The sequence below is a fragment of the Otolemur garnettii genome, unplaced genomic scaffold (genome assembly GCF_000181295.1).
Source record: "Otolemur garnettii isolate 467f Iridium unplaced genomic scaffold, OtoGar3 scaffold00051, whole genome shotgun sequence".
Taxonomy (NCBI): Eukaryota; Metazoa; Chordata; class Mammalia; order Primates; family Galagidae; genus Otolemur; species Otolemur garnettii.
The window spans coordinates 1814806-1822788 of NW_003852446.1; positions in this window are offsets into that span (position 1 = coordinate 1814806).

Sequence of the window (7983 nt, forward strand, 5' to 3'; positions counted from 1 at the left end):
TTTTTTTTTTGAGACAGAGTCTCACTATGTCACCCTCAGTAGAGTGCTGTAGCATCACAGCTCACAGCAACCTCAAACTCTTGGGCTTACGTGATTCTCTTGCCTCAGCCTCCCAAGTAGCTGGGACTACCGGCGCCCACCATAACACGTGGCTGTTTTTTGTTGTTGTTGTTGTCATTGTTGTTTAGCAGACTAACGCCAGGTTCAAATCCACCAGCCCCAGTGTATGTGGCCAGTGCCCTAACCACTGAGCTACGGGCGCCAAGCCTGTTCCTGGCTTATTTCACTTAAGTAATATCCTCCAGTGCCAACTTTGTTGGTTGCTGTAAATAGGATTTCATTCCTTTACATGGCTGAATTTCATTGTGTATCTATACCACATTTTCCTTAACCATTCATCATTGATGAACACATATTCATGCCATATTTTGCCTATTGTGAGTTGTGCTATAATAAACATGGGAGTGCACATGTCTCTTGAATTTATTCAGGAATCTCCACACTTTTCCATAGTGGCTGTACTAGTTTACAATCCCACCACCAGTGTACACACTTGCTCAGTTTTCTTATCCTTCACCTGAGTTTCTGAGTCTCACCTTTATGGTGAACAGGTCTCCACGCCCACTTCTCCTACATATTGACCTCATAGGAAAAGACAAAGTATCTCAAAGATGCTAACAGTGCACATTAGGTCTTCCAAAGGATCTTCCACATTGCAGTGGAAAAGACAGATACCATGTTTTCCCTGCCTTAGTTTTCCATTTCCTCATCACCTGGAAATAATTCCATTTGTAATAGTACCTAGAAAAGACCAAAATATGATGCCTCAAGGCTTGGGCCTATTAGACAAAGGAATGAGAAACCAGCACAATGAAAGCTGAAACCTGAAATTCAACAGTCCAAAGGTCACACAATGGTACATGCTCACAATAATCAACAAGTGCAGATTAATCTGTGCCATAGCAGCAATTGTTAATAAGTGGTGAGAGAGAATACAGAAAACCAGTTAGGACAATTACAATTCTCAGAATTTGCACCCTAGCTTTGGAAGCCTTTTTACAATTGGTCTCTTCCTTGCATAGTAGAGGGAACCTTCCACCTTCCTTTCATTTTGCGCTTTACCTCCGTTCCAGTCCTTTTATCCTTTTAACTGATTGTCACCTCCCCAGTAGCCACACTGACTGCTTCCCTATGAGCCAAAAGCTTTCAAATGCCCTTCTGTGTTGGAGCATAAAGCATCTGAGATAGATACACATGGTTTATGTTTCCAGCTGCTAATAATAAAAATTGCCATCTTGATGTCCTCAAATAGAAAGTAGGATTTGCATTTGTCCCTTTTAGATGATACAGGTTCTCTCCTTGCATTGTTTATCAACCCTGTGTTTTCTCTACAAGAAAAATATTTGCTAGCACTGAAAGTTGTCAGCTTGTTCTGATTTCTATTACCATATATTAATTTGCAAGTTTTACAACTTCATATAAATGAAATTATGCAATATGTTCTCTGTGTCTGGAAGCTTTCCTTTAGCATAATGTTTCCGAGACTCATCTATGTTATTGCTTGTATCCATAGTTCATTATTTTTTATTGCTGAGTATTAATCTATTGTATGAATAGAATACACCATAATTTGCTTATCTGATCTGTTGATGGATATTTGGCTTATTTCTAATTTGAGGCTATTATAGATAAAGTTATTATAAACATGCTTATATAAGACTTTTTATGTACATATGTTTTCACTTTTCTTAAGTAAATACCTAGAAGTAGAAATTTTAGGCCATGAGGTGGGTATAGGTTTAACTTTATAAGAAACAAATAAATGGATATTCCAAGTGATGATACTTTTTTACACTCCCAGCAGCAATGAGACTTTTAGCTATTCCACATGCTCACCAACATTTTATGCTGAAAATCTTTTAAATTCTAGCCATTGTCATGAGTATTACAGTATTTCAAAATCATCAATAAGAATGATGGACTCAGTTTTTATATTTTTTTTGTTGCTCAATCAGTGAAACTAGAAAAGTTGCACATTTTTCTTTAAAATGGTACTAAAGAATCAAAAGGTACCTTTAAGATAGTACAAAGGCAAGCCAAGATGGAGAAACATTTTTAGGTATACAAAAATGACTCATACCCAGAATATATCAAGTGTCTCTACAAATACAGAAAAGACAAATAATTAAATTCAGAAATGTGCAAAAGAGTTGAACAGGCACTTTACAAAGAGAATATTCAAATTGTCTATTAGCATGAGAAAAGATACAATTTCTTTAATCATCAGGAAAAGGCAAACTTAAACAGCAGTAAGATATGACTACACACTGATAAAAGGGCCAAAATTAATAAGATTGATAATACCAAATGATGGCAATGATATGAAGCAGTTGGGACTTTCATATACATTATTGATAGGAGTGTAAATTGGTAAAACCACTTTAAAACATGAATGGTCACTACTTAAGCTAAATAAGTATCTAATTAAGGTGGTGCCTGTGGCTCAGAGAGTAGGGTGCCAGCCCCATATACCAAGGATGGCGGGTTCAAACTTGGCCCTGGCCAAACTGCAACAAAAAATAGCCAGGTGTTGTGGTGAGCGCCCGTAGTCCCAGCTACTCAGGAGGCTGAGGCAAGAGAATCACCTAAGTCCAGGAGTTAGAAGTTGCTGTGAGCAGTGATGTCATAGCACTCTACCAAGGGTGACAAAGTGAGACTGTGTCTAATAAAAAAAAAGCATCTAGTTAAGATAAATACAATTTAGCCATTCAACTCCTAGGTATATAACCAAAAAAAAAAAAAAAAAGAATGCATATTTCTGTTCCAAAGCCATGTACAAACTTGTTCATAGTAGCCTTCTTCATAATAGTTCAAATATGAAACAACCCAAATGCCTATTGATAAGTAGAAAGACATATAAATTGTGATATACTTATGTAATGCAGTAACACACAACAATAAAAAGAGAATGAACTACAGCAACATGTGGGGACATGATGAGTGGAAGAAGCGAGACCCAAAATAATACATGGTGTATAATTCTCTTCAGACAGAGCTCATGTATAGGCAAAGCTAATTAATACTGATAGCTGTCAGAATTCTGATTATCTCTGGGGAGAGGGCATTAACTGAGATGGAGCACAAAATAGCCTTCTAGGGTACTGGAAATGTTCTGTATCTTTATCTGAGTCATAAAAATTCATGAAGTTGTACACACATGATTAGTGTACTTTATTAAATATGTCAATATTTTTTTAAACCATCAAAGATTGCAAGAGACATAGTTGAGAATTGAAAAGCAGGTGGTAAGGAATTAGTAGTCCCTTGAAAGATATAATCTTCAGAATGTTTAAGTGCTATGTCTTCTTTCAAGATAACAATTACTCATTTGTTTTCTAAATTAAGATAGAAAATATCCTGAATGGATGCTATCTAATTTATAAACTATTGCCCAGAAACCTGATTCTTGGAATCATTTCAAGATGGCCTGTTAGCACTGATATGTCATGACCTTATTTGGAAGGATTAGAAGCTCTTCAATGCCATTAACATTCCTCTATTGGATTATAGCCCCCAAATTAACTCATATTTTTCTGGGCACTTGGTTTCACCAATATAAATTTGGAGAAAATTACATTACAAACCATGCTTATGAGCTGTAGCCACAAATGGAGATGCCAAGCCTGTAAGAAAATGGCAACCTACTCAAGCATCTGACCAGAAAATATGGTTTGCAGCAGCATGAGATGATGGTCATCCATTGGGGGTGGGGGGGGTGGGGGGGTGGGAGTGTGTGTGGGGGTGTGGGGGGGTGTGTGTGTGGTGTTTCTGCAGTCTGGCCGGAGGTAATATACTTTCCTTTTATAATCAATGTTTCACAATTTAAAAATACTTCTGTTTTTGTTGTCTTAGGTCCAAATAGAAGCAAAAACAGTCTTCAAAACTTTCCTCAATTTTCTTAGCCATCATTGCCCACACATTCCCTTACATTACATTAATTACAATTAATACCAATACAAAAGAAATACACACTGATTGGAGGTGGAGTGGCTGGGGGAAGCAGTGAGAACAAAATCTTATTAGAGTAGCAAGAAGCCCTTTTGAGAGACTAAAGTGCCGACAGGGGGATTATGATTTATAAATTACATATTCATATTTAACAACTCAACCACAGTATCAACATGAGACTGAGTAAGTTTCCTTTTGCCATGGAAGAGATGCTAAGGGCAAAATAAATTCTATATGCATAATGAAATTTCAAAATGGCTTTTTAAAAATGTAAATTTTCCTTCTTTTGTCACGATGACGGCTCATTCTGCTCCTGTTAGAAAGTGTTCACTCAAGCTTACTATGTCAATCCTTCCTTTGGAGTAAAGGTGGTAGCCAGTAGAGCAGTTTCTATACACACTGGATAAGCTCAGGTACTTTTTTAAATTTCAAAATATTAAAGGTGTACAAATGTTTTAAGTTACATGGATCACTTCTGTAATGCTTGAGTCCTAGCTATAGGTGTGCCCCTCACCCACAAAGTGATAATTGTACCCATTAGGTTGGGTTTTGCTCCTTCCTCATCCCTCCACTATCCCTCTTCCCCACTCCCCCCATTTGATTTCCACTAACTTTTACTTCCGTCTGTGCACATTCTTCTGCCTATAGCTATCCAATTTTCCCAGCATCATTTACTGAATCGGGCTTCTTTTCCACAATGTATGTTGTTGTCTGCTTTGTTGAAGATCAGTTGGTTGTAGGTAGATGGTTTTATATCTGTGTTCACTGATCTGTTCCCTGTGACCACTTCTATTTAACATAGTGCTGGAAGTCCCAGCCAGAATGATCAGGCAAGAGAAAGAAATTACAGGTATCCAAATCAGGAAAGAAGAGATCAAATACCATTCTTCACTGATGATGTGATCTTGTATCTAGAAAACCTCACAGGCTCCACCAAGAGTCTTTTGGAATTGACAAATAAATTCAGCGAAGTCTTAGGATACAAAATCAATGTACATAAATCTGTAGCATTTTTATATACTAATAACAGAAACTCAAATCAAAGACTCGATGCCATTCATAAAGCTACAAAGAAAATAAAACACCTAGTAATGTATTTAATCAGGGAGGTGAAAGATCTCTACAAGTAGAACAACAATACTCTGAGGAAAGAAATCATAAAGAACACAAACAAGTGGAAAAACATATCACACTCAGACTGGTAGAATCAACATTGTTAAAATGAATATCCATACTACCCAAAGTGATTGAAAAATTCACTGCAATCCCCATCAAATTGCCAACATAATACTTCACAAATGTAGAAAAAAATATGTTTCATTTGAAACCAGAAAAAAGCCTGGATTAGTCAAAACAATCTTAAGCAAAAAGAACAAATCTGGAAACACCACATTATCAGACTTCAAACTATACTACAAGGCTATAGTAACTAAAACATCATGGTATTGGTATAGAAGCTCAGGTATTTGTACAAAATGATGTAGGCTCTAGTGATAAAATATTTTTAGCTAACAGCAGATCTTCCATTTGTTCTCCTTTGAAGTGTGACAGTTGACCTTGAGTACTTTTTTCCTTGGGATGCTTGCCTGAAGAACAAAGTATTGATATGACTAGCTGAGGGGCAAAAATAAAAAGGTAAATTTTCTGCTACAGGAATCACACCCATGTCCTAGGCTTTCCAAATGGGATAAGCATCCATGCACAAGAGTTCTCAATTCTTGTTACTTTGCTATGGGCATGCTAAGTGAACCCTCTTATATCTAGTGTAGTGCATAGAAAAGGGCCTGCCACTCAGCAAGAGAGAAAAATTGACTTGGCCAACCCACCACTGATTTTGAACTGCTGGGTTAAAAATGTATGTATAAAAATGTCCAAACGTGAGGGATTTTATAGGGGAAAAAACCTATATCACAGTACCCTCCAGAACATCTCTCAAAACAACAAAAAGAATGTGTCAACTAATTAAGGGAAGTTTTCTCCCTAGGGTGGCCATCATTATTGTGAAATGAGTAAGTCTGATTTTAGAACATGTTTTGCTTTTGGCAGGTTTTTAAATTGTTTTCTTTCTTTGCTTTGGTTGTTTTGGTGACAGGTTCTCAAGTGATATTTAAAAGAAGGTTCATCGAGAACATTATGAGACACTGGAGTATAGTGACATGTTATATAACGTCCAAACCTCAGTGGCTTTTAAAGTTTTTCATCATATTTCTTTATGCTACAATTGTCCAGCTTACAACTGGAGACATTTGTTTTAATTATCTGGGCTGTCCAAAGGGAACATTTAATCAGATGGTGCTATGGATTGCATATGGTTTGTTTGTCTTCACCAAATCTCATGTTGAAATTTAATCCCCAGGGTGGTGGTGTTTAGAAGTAGGGAGATGTTTAGGTCATGAGGTCAGACCCCTCAGGAATAGGTTAATGCCCTCTCTTGAGGGTATGTTTTCATTCTTCTAGTTCCCATTAGACCTGGTTGTTAAAAAGAGCCTGGCACTGCCCCAGTCCTTGTTTCCTCTCTCACCATGTGATCTCTGCACATGCAGGCTCCTCTTAGGTCTCCCCCGTGGCTACAAGCAGCCTGAGGCCCTCACCAGAGGCAGATGCCTAATCATGAAATTTCCAAACAGCAGCAGCTTTTTTCTTTATAAATTACCCAGCCCCAGGTATCCCTTTATAGAATAAAAAATGAACTAAGACCAATAGGAATGGATGCTAAAGTCTCTCAAGGGTACTTTTTAAATTTTTTGTATTTCAACTTAATTTCTGACTCTAAATCCTTATTTTAACAGGTTAGTAATGGATTACATAGCCTCTGTACTTCCTGTAGTTCTCTACTTTCTACTCAATGTTGTATCAGGCTTCTTATGTCTTGGGACAAAACATTGACTTGAGGCAGGTGGTGAAAAGGGCTTAGAATGACTATCTAATCTTCAGCCATGGTCCATGAAGGCTCCTGCTGAGTCATTCTCTATCTCAGACAATGTCACTATTGGAACAGGGGCATAGTTTGCTACTTTCATCTTTAAAACGCAACATTTAGGCTTGTCTCCTGTAGCACAGTGGTTACGGCACTGGCCATATACACCCAGGCTGGCGGGTTTGAATCCAGCTGAGGCCAGCTAAACAACAATGACAACTGCAACAAGAAAACAGCTGGATATTGTGGTGGACACCTGTAAACCCAGCTACTTGGGAGATTGAGGCAAGAGAATCGCTTAATGCGAAGACTTTGAGGTTGCTGTGAGCTGTGACACCATGGCACTCTACCAAGGGCAACATAGTTAGATTCTGTCTCAAAATAAATAAATAAATAAAATGCACTATTTAGCCAAACCGCTTTGGGGCCTTCCTGACAGAACAGCCATGAAGTAGGTTGTGGATCCCAGCTATTCCAAGATCTTTAGGCTCTCTTTTTAATTCCATTTCACAACCCCAGAAAAATTAATGTCCACTCTGTGAGAGAAGAGAATCTCTTTTCCCTCTGGTTTTCCAAAACTCTGAATATAAGTAAAACCCACAATAGCTCCTCTTTATTTTCTCCCGAGGATATCATGGAGATCCTTCAAAGCAATTTCTGGACTCTTTTTATGGAATGTGCATCTGAGCTGTCATTATACAAGTCTGACAATTACGTTCCCAAACTCATCCTAGAAAAATTGATTTGAAGGGTAAGGTAGGCACTGGCATCAGTGCATAGCTTCCCAAGGGGAGGACTTGGAAGGTAACCATAGTGACAGTCAGCAATGAGGTATGTAGCACTTTTTCTAGGATGAGTTCATGATCTTAACTGTCCAAACTCATAGAAACAGATGCACACACACATGTGTGGCTAGAGTCACTCACTCTCCACTCTTACTCTAGAATAAAGTGAATATTTTCCCAGTGACCTGGGTTGTATGCTGTGACTTATCCAGAGCTGGGAAGTCAACAGGGAATTAGCAAAAGTTTCAATTTAGCTGAAATTAATCATAAAAT